The sequence below is a fragment of the Diachasmimorpha longicaudata genome, chromosome 7 (assembly GCF_034640455.1).
Source record: "Diachasmimorpha longicaudata isolate KC_UGA_2023 chromosome 7, iyDiaLong2, whole genome shotgun sequence".
In the NCBI taxonomy this organism is placed as follows: domain Eukaryota; kingdom Metazoa; phylum Arthropoda; class Insecta; order Hymenoptera; family Braconidae; genus Diachasmimorpha; species Diachasmimorpha longicaudata.
The window spans coordinates 8,923,688-8,937,592 of NC_087231.1; the positions used below are offsets into that span (position 1 = coordinate 8,923,688).

Genomic DNA, 13,905 nt, shown 5'->3' on the forward strand with positions numbered 1-13,905 from the left:
AATAAATTGTGAGAACCGGGAAAATGAATTACATTTGACCATGTCACATGGTCAAAGGCTGAGCTCGACTATTCGATGAATAACTGATCTTTATTGGTCAATCCTAACAAAACAAGTTTCGATGGTCCCTTCATCATAATTTATGTTATAGTTAACCAAACAAGTGTCAAAGCTCTTTCCCTTTTTATTTCCCCAGTTAATTTAAACGTTCCATCTCTCGGCGTTACAGAAGTATAATTTTTATCCGGAGTCGAGTAGATGAGTTTTCAAATGAATTTGTAATGCAATTAAATTTTTCCAACGTACCTCAACCTGGCGAACTTTCCACTTGTGAGGGAACAAATGAGTTTATAAATTAACTCTTTCCTGACAATGAGAATTTTACTTGACAGTCCCTTCAATTTTTCCTTTCCAACATTTTTTGTTAATACCGAGGAATGAAAAACAGTTCAATGACAGTTTCAATTGTGGCCTCTTGTTGATGTTGATAAGTGGCACTCCGGGATCATTGCTCGCTGGTGAATACATAAAATGTCTACCTCATTATCCAATAAACGTGTGCGGCATGGGTGTAAAGACCGTCAGAGTGCGTCAAAAAAAACTCGTTTTAAACGTCACATGGTAATGGGTGAAAGTATACCCACGCTATATAAAACTTCATCCTCCATGTAGCATTAAATCTCATTAAACAGTATTTTCCCTTTTCTTTCCTTGCCTACTGAACTGATAAAAATAGACATAAAAACTACACAAGCCATGTTCAACGAAACTGACAGTGCTGGGCATTTAATCACGCTATCTACCCTCAATTTTCACTTTCTAATAACCGGCTCAACATTTTTGGCTTTCACTCAAATGAGATTCAGCCAAAGAAGAACCACACGAAAACGAAGTGAGGGCCTTCACCAGAGATAAGAGTAAATGAAACACACCAACTGAAATAATCTAGTGTTGAAAATCGTCAGCAAAGTGCTCTATATATCTATACATCGCTGCAAGCATCAAGAGCCCTCCGGATGCTCTCTCGCGCCCAAACGATTGGTTCTCGAACTCAACTTCTGTGGGCACATTTTGAAACTGGGTCGCACAGTGTGATAAAAAAAAAATCAACACTTGGTGAAAAACGCAAGGATGGAGACGAAAAAATATTGCAAAAACAAAAATATCCCCTCAAGAGGTGTGAGAAAAATCCAGCCGAATGTGGCAAACCCAGTGAAACAAATGGATTCCACAAACACCAACGTGTCCTCCCTCCAACCCCTTCTCCTGACAAAGAGTCAGAAAGAATAAAAATAAATACACCTGGAATAACAGTTTCTGGGAAATAGTCAGGGTGCAAATCAATCTCGCGTGCTGGACACGTGTTCTGAATAAGGTACAAGCAATTTGCACGAATTACGGGCATAAATGTTCGAGGGATGCAAGCAAAGGAGGGAGACAGTGAAATATCTCGGTCAACGTAACAGGCACTAACGTGTATGGACGTCATTCACAGAGTGAAATTAATTCACGAGCAATTGGTATTTGTGATAGTTTTTTCCAACTTCATTTCTCCTCCAGAGCACTGCGGTTTCTACCGCAAGTTTCGTTGCTCGAGCATGTCACAACGGTTTTTCAGTAACATTCGGGAGTCGCCGAAAGTTTTTAATAATCAGATGCTGTATTTTATAATGATGGGAAATGTTTTACCGAAGACAATGAAGCCACGTAAAATTATTATTTTGCCATTTATGAGAGGAGAGTTGGGATGCAATTGTTATAGTTGAAATTTTAACCCTCACAGCCCGGGTACCGGGAGACTATTTTAATTTAACAGAAAGTTACTTTGGATGCGTTCTCAGGGAAAATAAATTATGAAATATTTAATTTTTTAGCGGCAGGAAGAGGAGAAGGCTTTAAATTTGCGCGTGGGAAACGGCATAGGCGCAAAATATACATATATTGGGTATACGCAGATAATTCGGCACATACATATGTATATGCCACACACCGAAAATATATTTGCCATTGTATTTATTTGAAATTTTTTTTTCTTCAGTGTAAAAACGTCCCAGAAATTCACCGAAAATTCCGGGTAAAAAAGTTAACAGCGAATACCCATTCGCTTTTTCTGATCGAATCTTGTTTTTGAATGGCTCGACATCGTGTTTTTGGTACCGAGTGGATTCTGAGAATGTGGCCAACAGGTAACACTGACCAACAGATTGCCACGGATCAGTCTTCCTGCTTTCTCCGATGTTGTAAACGCGCGAATGGCAATTGTACAAATCCTGGAGCGTTCTTTTCAATGAACTTTCACCAACGTATTTTCCAGTGACGTCTGTATTTGTACTACATCCGTTTCTACAGGGTTATAGACGTCACAAGGCTGATATTTCTCTTTCAAACTGAAACTACCAATAAAAGTACTTGTTTTCACTATCGCAATAAAAAAAATTGGGGTGATCAGACGAATGGATAAAAGTCACTGAAAATTGCGTTATCAGCAAATAGCATTAGTTCATCAATGCATAAGTGAATTGATGCAGTTACATTTATATTTCGAGTGCTAACTTTTTTCGATGAAAAAGAAAAAAAAAGAGGTTTATTCATATATTCACCGGGATAGACTATTCAACTTCGGCAATACGGCACACTGAACGTTTAATCGTATTTTACGGTACAGTTCCGCGCAGATTCGCGTCTTTTAGTACCCAATCGCGTTATCGAGATTATAGCGATATATTTTCCTTTTTTATTAGTTTTTTTTTCGTGAAACGGTATTCGTTATTCTTCACGAAGATTCTTTTATGCTTCGGTGGTTTAATAAAATATATGGCGGCGTAAAAGAGTGAAGCTTTGTCACTGAATGCCTGGTGTTCAAGGTTTATTGGTAGTTTCTCGCGAGTTCGTGATTTAGTGATCATCAGGGCAGCAGTCGTGTGACGTGGGATTGTGAAGGAACGAAGACCTTGTCCGGAAGGGAAGTACTCCAACGATGATTTGACTCATTAGAATATACTCGAAATTAACTATGCCATATTGAGACCAGATACTTTATTGTGAATATTACGATCAAGAAGTACTGAGATTGGATTTAAAAGTGATTTAGACCCAGGTCAGCAGAGCGAAATTTCCACTCGGGTCCCTTTGCGGATAAAGTATCCACCAAAGGATGGGTTTTCGTGGAAAAAATGGGAAAAATCTTTGTCATGCACTGCAGAAAATCCCCATTGATGCTTCAAAGCGGCGAAAAAAATCTCAGTTCAATTGTGTAAAAAGATTCGTCCCCATCCGGACACGGGGGTGGGCTAGAATCCAACAGTGAATAATGCGGTCGCAAATAATCCATACATCACAGTCTGTCACACGGTTCGTTTTGACACACCGATAGTTGTATTTATGGCTAATATACACCAAACCAGAGAGAGGGAGAGAGGGAGAGAGACAGATGTGCGTAACAAACTATACAGCGAGCAAGTGTGTTCCCAGAACTCGATGTGAGAGGAGTTGAGTAGTGATCGCCAGGGAGATTGGCTTAAATCAGGTTCAACGTCGGGGACCTTTGCCGGCTCAGTGCATTACCGCTTCTCGTGAGGAACGCTTGAAGACCCGGAGAGAATCTCTTTGAAGAGGACAAATCGCATTTCAACCGAGTTTTCACTATAAAATATCAAAGTTTTTCTTTGAGTATCAATTTCACATCAAGTATCACGATGTTTACCAAAGTAAGTAAAAATCTCTGAAACATCTTATTCAAATTTTCGATCGACCCTGAAATTTCATTCTCCGTGCATTGGAAGGATAGGGTAACCCCTCGAAAGCAGACAGATTCCATTTTCCCTGGATTTGAATAACAAATAAAAAAAAGAGGAAAAAGATTGAATACGGGATGAAAACCTTTGAACCTTGGATATCATTTTTGATGACAATAATTCAATGGATCATACAATTCCCTCCGATAATATATTTTTTACTGAGCATCCTTGTGTAATATTGATGCATGGGTTGAATTTTTTCAGCCAGTGGAACTGAGCTGAATGCTAAACTGCTACTTATCCCCTTACGATTCCAAGCGTCTCGAACTTTTTCTCAATTACCGATTCTCTGTACCCCCCCCCTTATCCACCCCCGGGGGCCCACCCATCTTGCACTCGAGAAATTTCATTGTACGCAATCGTTCAGTCGTAATAGGAAGGCTACGGCTAATTTACAATGCATTGTTGGATTCGATTTATCCCCCTTTATCGTTCCATACACTTTAAATTCACATAACTCTCGGGGATATGTCGTAGTAACGCACGGGATTTGAATAACGGATGAGTTTGCTCAATATTTGTTTTATGAAATGTGAACCAGTGCCATTGTTTCTTCTTTACGTGAAAACAGTTCAGTGGCGGTAATACCTGTTTTCCACTTGAAAGACTCAGTAATGTCTTTTCATTGGGCTCGATAAAAGCTAAAGGATTCTTCTCTGTGCAAACAGACCTTTATCGAACGATCCTGTATTTTTTTCACCTGGCAATTAACCACCAAAGTAGAATAATTGAAAAGAAAATCAAGGAAATCCGATTCAGCAGATTCAACTGGATTTATTTTTTACTTTTTTTTTTGGGAGGGGGAAAAAGTTTTTCTGCCTTTTTTAACTTTTTGGAAGTTCATGAAAATTCCGGATTGGCTTGAGTGCTGTACTCAGTGAGTGAAGAAAGTCGTTTAAACTTTGAAAATTTCCCCCTTTCCTCGATTTACATTAATTAGGGTGCGCATAAGTGATCCCTATCGTTTTCTTTGAACTTTTTTTCACTTCAGTCAGCGCTTTCACAACATTCAAATGTTATTCAATTTCGCTCGGAGGAGAGATTAAATTTTTAGAAGGGAATCTTGTGCCGAAACTAGTCTTTTGGATTGAATTTTCGCGAATACTTGTCGAATGAGTTCTTGGACGAGTTTTCCAATCTGTCGAAGAAGATGTTTTTTATAGATCTCATAGTATTTTAGGAACGGTCAATCATGAGTCACCCACATAGACTAATGCAATCTTTCCTTGCAGTATTAATGAGAGTGTAAATTACTCTTCCTAGGTGAATTCTATTTCTTTTAAGAGTAATCTACTTGGTGAATAGAGTGTGTCGAGGGTCAAGTAGATTGATAGTTCTTCCAGTGTAAATAAACCATGAACCTGCCTTCATCCATGCCCGAAAGGGTTAGGGCAAACCCTCTTGGCGACGAGAGAAAACAGAATTTTGTGAGATGTGTCGGAAAAGTTTACTTTTCCCGACAGTTTTGTGTCCCAAAAAGGGAAGCGCGATACCCAACCTTGAACTTGACGCCCTCCATGGAAAAAACAAATATTTGACATTCACTACCTTCTTGGTAGCTATTGCAAAAAAAATTTGTTGCGCATGTCCGCGAAAAAGTGAAAGTGTATGCATTAATAGCACTGACTTATTACGCGTGTGGAAAAGTACTCGTTCACTCGTTGCTAACACAATACAATATTTAGCTGGAATTTTTCGTTAATGAAGACCGGGAACAACGAATTTTTTAAACGAGAAATAAAAAATTTTACGAACAATTCCCTAAACCCTATGAATTTTTCTTTAATAATTCCGTGAATTTTCTGGTCAATATGTTCTTGAATTCCTCATTAATTATCGATTAATAATCTCAATAACAGCGAAGAATTTCCTTCATTGCATACCCTCAAATCTAACGTCAAAGAAACCACGAAATTGAAAATTCCTAAGCGATATCTTCTCACTTTCCAGGTTCTTCTCATCAGCCTGATCATGTGCGCAGCAGTTATGGGCCAAGGGCCTGAGCAAAGATCACGAGTATCGGATGAGCAAGTAAACATCGCATTGAGCGATCCACGTTACTTGAAACGTCAAATCAAGTGTGCACTCAGCGAAGCGCCTTGCGATCCCGTGGGCCGTCGTTTAAAAAGTAAATTTATCATTTTTAAATTGCTCTTTAACTTTCCTTCGTGCTTTCACTCATGAGAAAGGATTGTAAAAAGGAGACAAGGCAGAATACGAATGATTCATTTTCTCTTTAACGAGAAGAGTTGCAGAAGGCTGGCGGGAGGGAGGGAGGGAGAGAGAGAGAGAGACCGCGGGATAAAGTTTCTTTCTGTACATCTACTTATCTGGATCCTTATGTAGCTGTCTCTAATGTGAATTAAGATATCCCTCAAGCTGCCTTAAACCGACTTCTTCCTCTTCCCAAGTAGTTTAGGGATTAATTTCAAGTGAAATACCATGACTTTAATCTTCCAGGTTTGGCACCGCTTGTACTACGGGGCTCATGTCCCCAGTGTTCCCGGGAGGAGACACATCAAATAAAGAGAGTACTTTCTCGTATTCAACGTCAATTCCCGAAGGAGTGGGCCAAGGTCATCAAACACTACGCCGGAGTTTGAAGTGACCTATTAATCATAAAGAAACAAAGCTGACTATGTTCCTTTAATTTTTATTAAAAATAAGAAAAAAAAACACAAAAAAATAATGAATCATGTGCCGAGGTGGCTCTGGTACCGATATCGACAGCTTGAATGGAGTCTCATTAGAGAATGTCCAATCCTGTAATTGCTTTGATTCGGGTCGGATGCGCCTTAAAGTGGCTCTACTCTAATGGGTAATTCAACGATTATCGAAAGGTGTCAACAATTTCCTGGTAATTCGGTTACAATGGGACTCAATTTTTTCGTATTTGGTCAGGGTTTGTGGTCTGTCCAGTGAAAGGAATTTTTAATCTGTGGGAAGGAGGTATCGGTAGACCTTGAACCATCTTTTTTTGGACCGGAATGAAGGCGGTGTACATTATCTAAAAGAGGTAAATTTTAGGGGGAGAATCAGGGGAAAACACGTGCTAAAATTAAGATTGGGGGCTACGTGAGTCATTATTTTTTTGGGTGCCTCTGTGATTTCACTCATGTCAGTTTTGTTTCTGAACACCACCTCACGAAAAATAATGAATAATTTTGTATATCAATATTTAACGGCATCACAAATAGAATATTTATTGCAGTCCAATTCTACCATGAATTGATGAAGTATTACAATAAATAATTCATGAAGTATTCGAATATTCTTCATAAAAAACTCTAGATAAATTATTTGTAAAACTTCGTAATAAAACGTATGAACCAGTGAGTTACAAAAATGAAGTGCACTCGTTTCTTGAAGCTACTCTAGTAATTCCTTCGGATTTTAGATCGCGTATTAGATTCTGATATTTTGGAAGTTTAAAATTCTCCTGAAGGGAGTATAGTGAACCTGCTAATCGTGCTGTTATAAACCTTTAGGAAGTCTGCGAACAATAAAACACGAAAACTTTGATAAAGTCATCAAACTAATTGAGCGTAATGGCTCGAGTTACGCGGCGGGAAATCCCCCTCACGTATCAAGATAATAACAGTTTTTTCACCCAATTAGCTCTGCTTCCCTCGTACACCCCCGACATTCCATAATCCGTCAAAAATTCTTCAAATATATCTACGAATATTTGAAACCTTAAAAATAATGATAAAGAAAATCGAGAGCATGAGAATATGCAAATGACAATAAAACCGCTGATGCAGAAAATTAATTGTGAAGCTATGAGCATTTACCGATGATCTGGTATTTCCATCCTCCTTGGAGTCATCCGGTTGGAGCACGCTAATTATCGAATAAGCGTACATACTATATACGCTTTGCCTTGTAGAAGTGGATATAGAGTTTGAGAAAGTGGATGGAGTGAGAGACTAGAACGAAGAAGGTAGTGAGGGGGTCGTGGTGCACTGAGTTTCTGAAATAATTAAGCTCATCGACGCCCAGGAGTCTCTTGCACCCAGATTTACCATCCACCCCCCAAACTCCTCCTCACGCCCTCATCCCTATCCCCCTTCCCTCTTCAGAACCCTTTGGCTCCCAAGTGGGGGATTATTCTCCAAGTTTGTCTCGCTGCTTTGGTGAATAAAAAAAAAGTGAACAGCTAAGAAAATTCAAAAGCAACTCCTATACTCGTCGAAAAGAGAATAGATAGGGATGGGGGAAAACTTTTGTTGGAAACTTTTTAGGAGTTTAAAGGGTAGAAGTGGAAGATGCGAATTGGAATGGGGAGTGATTTCTTTTCTCGTTCGAGTTTTCACGATTTTACCCATATACATGAACTCCTTTGATAGGAAAAAATAAAATACAGTTGAACAATTTGGACAACTAAAAAAACCCCCCTCCGTCCCCCGAAAAAGTCCAAACACACGTTCGATTTGTCGCTGTGAAAGATTTTTTTCAACAACTTCCGGGACTCCCCGAGTGTGTGTATTTGTATTTGTGGAGAAAACGAAAATATAGGAAGACAAGTTGTCGGATCTGGCACCGACGCTCCAGGATGATACATCGCACTGGGTATCTCCTCTTAACCTTCCCTTTCCCCCTCACAACATACATATACGACTACAACCCGTGGCAGAGTACACAGACATTGACTCCACAGTGAATTCACGTCTCTTAAGTACCATAATACCTCCTCCCTAACACGTTATCCCTTAGTCGCAGTTACTTAAAGCCATCGTAGCCCCCATTACGAAGCCCACAAGCATGCATGTACTATCAGTTGTACAGTTTAAAAGGGAAGCGAGAGAGGATAATGGCATCTGAGAAAGACACAACCATCTTTAAAAGACAGCCTGTTGCGCCGAATAGAACAGTCTGCCCCCAACTCTCTCGCCCCCAAACTGGCAAAGGGGGAGTGTAAAAAAAAAATTAAAACACTCGAAATTTCTCAAAGCCGCTGGAGTGGTTATCTCATAGTCCCGGATCATGCAGTTCTCAATAACGTGAGCTCGAGGATAAAGGATGTACCAACAAACTCACCCCCTCTCCCCATCCCCATCCCTCTACCTTTCACATCACGCCCCACCACACCTACATGCACACCAATGGCTTCATACCCATTGATACTGGCAGTATCAAGAGTCCACCAATACTCCCAGAGCCCGGGGTTTTCCACTTGTCTCTCACCCCTTGTCTTCCTCTCTCATTCTTTTCCAGTCGCGCAGCGAAGGCGCAAAATAAAGTGAGACGAGAGCACTCCCTGCATTCGTGGTATACATACAACGAATGGATATACACAGGTACCTAGGCGATTCGTGGAGGGCACAAGATAGTGTCTATATACAGGCCGAGAGATCGATAGAGGACAGAATCCCGGGACATCCCCAGCGATCCTGTTCTCTTATTCTTGCAAGAAACGTTCCTGCATAGCTTTTCCTATATCTCAAACCCTAACCCCATTCACTATATGGTGAATGGCGTTTTGCATTAACGCCCTTGTCTTACCATTACACCGACAACCCCTTTCAAGCCCCCTCTTCTACACATCAGCCTCGCACTCACAGAAACCACGGTCTCTTCCTTTCTCTTTCATTTCTGTCTCCAAAACATCCGTTTCCGCTTTCACCCCCATGAGGATTCACTCGTTCGATGAGTCCCATTGGCATTATCTCCACTAGCAGCTTTCCAACTCCACCAATCTGGCTTTGCATCATCATCTCATCTCGCTTTACATACCACTCACCCACCTCCCACCATTTGACTAACGTATAATTATCGGAAGCATGACACCCGGTACGAGATCCCATACCCAGCATACAATCGCCTCGTACAACGCTTAACGATGGAAGGGTTGGCGAGCGGGATTTTAGATGATCGTAATTAAAATATCACGACTTCTTGGGGAGGGGAGTGTCGCGGGTGTTGTCTGCTGTGGAAAATTGGTTCAGTTCGGTCAGGAAATTCAGGTTTTTTCCGGGTATTTGAATTCATTTTCTCGTCTCTTTGCACTGGGATTAACCGGCTATTTATTCGTTCATTGAGGAATCTCTTGGGGGCGCTTAGTGCAGCGCAATTTGTTGCTACAATCATATGCATCATGAATATTTCAATCGTCAACTTCGTAACTGCTTTACCCAAATATTAATAGCTCTTGGGATGATTCCTTTTAAACTCGAAGCTATATGCGAAAATTCAAATCATAACTCATCTCGCTCGAAGTTCAAATCCTCCTCTAAAAACATTCATTCGCTGGGTTTACTAAACAAGTATTTCTCATCTGCACGCAGCCCCTCTCACCTCTAACCCTTCGTCACAAAGTCTCATAACTAAAAATATCTCGATTTTTCCGGTATTTTCAGTCTATTTATTGTCATGTCCCAGTGGATTGAATATTCAGCAATATTGTCACTTGAACCTTCAAGCTGTGTAACAATTTCCATTGTCATGTGGACCTGAAAATTGCAATGTCACGGAATTGTTCCCAATGCAGCGGATTTTTCAATAACAATATATATGAAAAATTCTTGTGAGTGAATGATTCCAACTGCATTTTTATACTCAAACGTTCCCGTTGCAAATTCATGAAGTACGACAATTAGATCTCCCCCTGACTGAAACAATTCCATTCCAGAGAAATTCATTTTCACCAAACAAATATTCCTCACCAGTGGAAAAATCCCTCTCACCCTCGCCCTCGCCCCTGTCGTCCATCCATAAATATCATAACGAAAAGTACCTCTGTTTTTCCAGTATTTTCACTCTGTTACCCTTTCATTCTGATTTCCCCACCCCGAATGTAATGTTTTGTGAAGAACGTAATATGGAATTGACCCAAATGGTCGGTCATTTTGCACCCTATCCCGCGTAAAACGCTGTGTACCACTGTTGTCGAGTCATTCTTGGGTTGAAATTTTCGACACATATCCCTATACATACATGTCCATGATTTATAATGCCTTCGCAGCACAACTTCTACCCACCCCTCATCAACATCCCTCCCTTCCCTTTTACCAACACTCCCATCCCCCCCTCCGCCCCTCTGGCATACACATACACACGATTTACCAAAGCTAAACCACGAGGAATTTCCACTCGAATTAGATCGACGTATGAGGCTGTGTGCCATTATCGTAACCACGCCACTGCAATAATATCCACGCTAAACCTCCTCTTTCTCTCCCCCGTCCCGCTGACCCCTCCTCCCCCATAAATGGTAAAGTATAATTCCAATGAAAATTCCCGGAGGTTATAGGAGTGAAGAGGTTGAATGAAACGATGAGTACAGAAAGGGGGTGGTGCCCCCGGTGGCGGTGAAAAGGGGGTTAGAGGGGGCCGGGAGGGGGTGAATGACCAAAACCCCGTTGAAGGTTATATATATACATCGCATGGGCCCCACTACCGACCATTTTTCACATCCATCCTACCCGCTGGGTAGCTTCCGCCTGTTGTACTCTTTTTATTCTTCCGCATAGTTCCACCCCTCCCCTCCCCTGCTGACGATCCATCCCACCCTTTGGTCCATGACTGTGTCGACGTGTATAAGGGAAAAAGCCTCCACGGAGGATCCTAGCACAGGAGCGTCAACGCTGTACCAGTGTAACCACCCCCTTTAACCTTTCCTCTTCCCTCTTTTCCTCATCCTCGACGTGCCCCACCTCCCTCGCTGCTGTGGAACCCCAGTGAGTACAGGGGAATGGGGCGGTGAGGGGGTGAGGTGATTCGTGGTTGGAATTTTGTATTCGTCCCTTGAGAACTGAAGATTTATCAAACGCTACTTCTTGCTCACGTGTCTTTGTTTTCTCACACTAGACGTACATATATAACATTTGCAAATTTTAGGGTCAAACGATGGGGGTAATATTCTGCTTTGTGTGTATGTGTGTTCGATGTCCTGTGGGATTTTTGTGTTATGGATATTTTTTTTTATCACTGGGAATTTTATGGGAACGAGGGGATAATGATGGAATGAAGAGTAATGAAAATTGAAGTGCTCTTTTCGTGATTAAATGGGAATCACGTATCATCCGTAGGGAATTATTGAGTGATATGTTTTTGAGTTTGTTGAAAGGGAAATAAATAGAACACGTGGATGTGTCGGTTTGCAAAAAGGGCGCTCTGGGTGCAAGTTGGCCACGTAATTATCCTGATGATGCGTACACCAGAGTGCTAGGGACTTTTATTCGGCTGGTTTATCATGCTCAATGTGTATGAGCAGTGATGCGTGTTCCATTGGTGAAGTGATTACTGCTGACGCTCGTGTGCTCATTTCGATATTGAAATACCGTGAGTGGTTGATTTTTCTCGCTGGTTTATTTTTTTCATTTGGAAAGAAGGGGAAAATGCTTGCCATTATATCTCTTCTCATTCTGGGGTTTTTCTTATTGCATTGGGAGAAATTCAATTCATCAAATTTCGTCTCAATTCTTTCCAGGGAGCATTGCGCCATCGACAAATGGCACATTTACATGCATATCGATGCCTGGAGCATCTCAATGACACCTGCAGCGAACGTCGGGTCAAGTATTTCAACTTTTTCATTCCCAACTCATCGTATATTTCAGTATTTACTTTTTTCTCGAGTCCTCTTTTTTCATGTACACATCGTTTGCACGAGACCAACTTGGTAATAGTTGGAGAGTTTGTGCGGCATTCCGGGGACTGTACGTACTTCTTGTGTGTCATTTAATTGAAAACTTGGTGCAAAGTGCTACTGTCCTCAAACGTTGGAAAAAGGGATGGGAATAAATAAACAGGGGCAGAAGGTCGGGTTACAGGTCCCATCTTGTGAGGGTCTTTTCACGGCGAGAGGAATTCCATTCATTAATGAGGGGAATTAATGAGTTTGATTGTGGGTTGAAGTATGAACGGAACATTTTTCTCTTTGAGGAATACAGTTGCTAAAGGTTAATGAATTGGAGTTCAAAGTCGTTTATGCAGTTGTGAATGTTATTGGATGGAAACTCATCTTTCAGTCATTAACGAGGGAGGTATAGGTGCTCGTTTGGATTGATTGAGGAATAATACAATATTTTCAACTCCCAGATGCTGAGGTCGAAATTATTTCGTTTTGTTGCCCTGGGGGGGTAATGATTTAGGGCTCAAAATTGTTGATATTACTGCGTGCATTAGCGGATAATCAAGTGGGGATTGAAGCGAACTGATGATGGTTAACGAGGTACTGACTGATTCATTCTCATTTTCCATTACAACACTCATATGGGACATTAACAATTCTATTTAATGAGGGCCTTCATTTTAAATGATTGATGGATCTGGGAAAACATTGATTACACGGAGAGAAAATTAAAAAAAAATTACGTATTGGTTTTTAATATTCACTCTCGTACTGATATAATAATTTCTCCTTCCGCAGTCGTGACTTTGTATTTTACCCATATCTTCCTCCGACTTTTCTCTTCGTGTAAAGAAAATTCTCTCATGAGAATATATTCGATTTTTCGTTCAATATCTTCTCGATTTTCCAACGCAATCCATCTTATCTAAATTAGTCATTAGTTTCATTATTAATACATCCCCATGAAGTGCTGAGAAATGAAAGATGACGGCTGCCATATGATCATTCATCTCCGTATTTCTCATCTGAAGAAACCAATCCACGATTCATCACTTATTGACAGAAATGGACCATTAACGTCCAAAAATTAACATATTCTCCCACCTCTTGAGAAAAACCTGATTTTCCTGCCCTTGATACGGTGATCCTCGATTTCTCTGATAGGACAGAATCTCGCGACTGAAATAATAAATCGCCCCTCAAGATTTCATATAGCTAAAACTGGATACACAACACGCTACGCGCCGTTGACTTGCCGACGATGAGAGTGACTGATTGTTTCACCAGTCAGGCGATAAACAATATTTCATCTTCTCCTTTTCATTCTTTCCGTGGAAAAAAAAAAGATTGCTAATCTCGATCATCACTCGCGTGATTTTTTCCAAAGTAACTTGAGAAATATTCGCCCCATTCGTTCGCATCACAAAGTCCATACCTGCATACCAATCCTTGGACATTCCCCAGAGATATATATATTTTTTTTCAAACAGCCGGAAAAGGGAGATGGAAAATTGTTGCAATGTTGTGTGTATA

The 13,905-nt window shown here is 40.7% G+C and overlaps 1 protein-coding gene across 3 annotated transcripts in view; it reads left to right on the forward strand.

The window, feature by feature from the left end:
- The first annotated feature begins 2,357 nt into the window (after positions 1-2,357).
- LOC135164291 (lachesin-like) overlaps positions 2,358-13,905 on the forward strand; it is a 50,815-nt gene continuing 39,267 nt past the window's right edge. For 2 of the 3 annotated variants that reach the window (XM_064124508.1, XM_064124509.1), the window contains exon 1: positions 2,358-3,707. The gene's annotated coding sequence lies outside the window, so the exon portion shown is untranslated. The remainder of the gene's footprint in view (positions 3,708-13,905) is intronic. The other variant, XM_064124510.1, reaches the window with a different exon arrangement.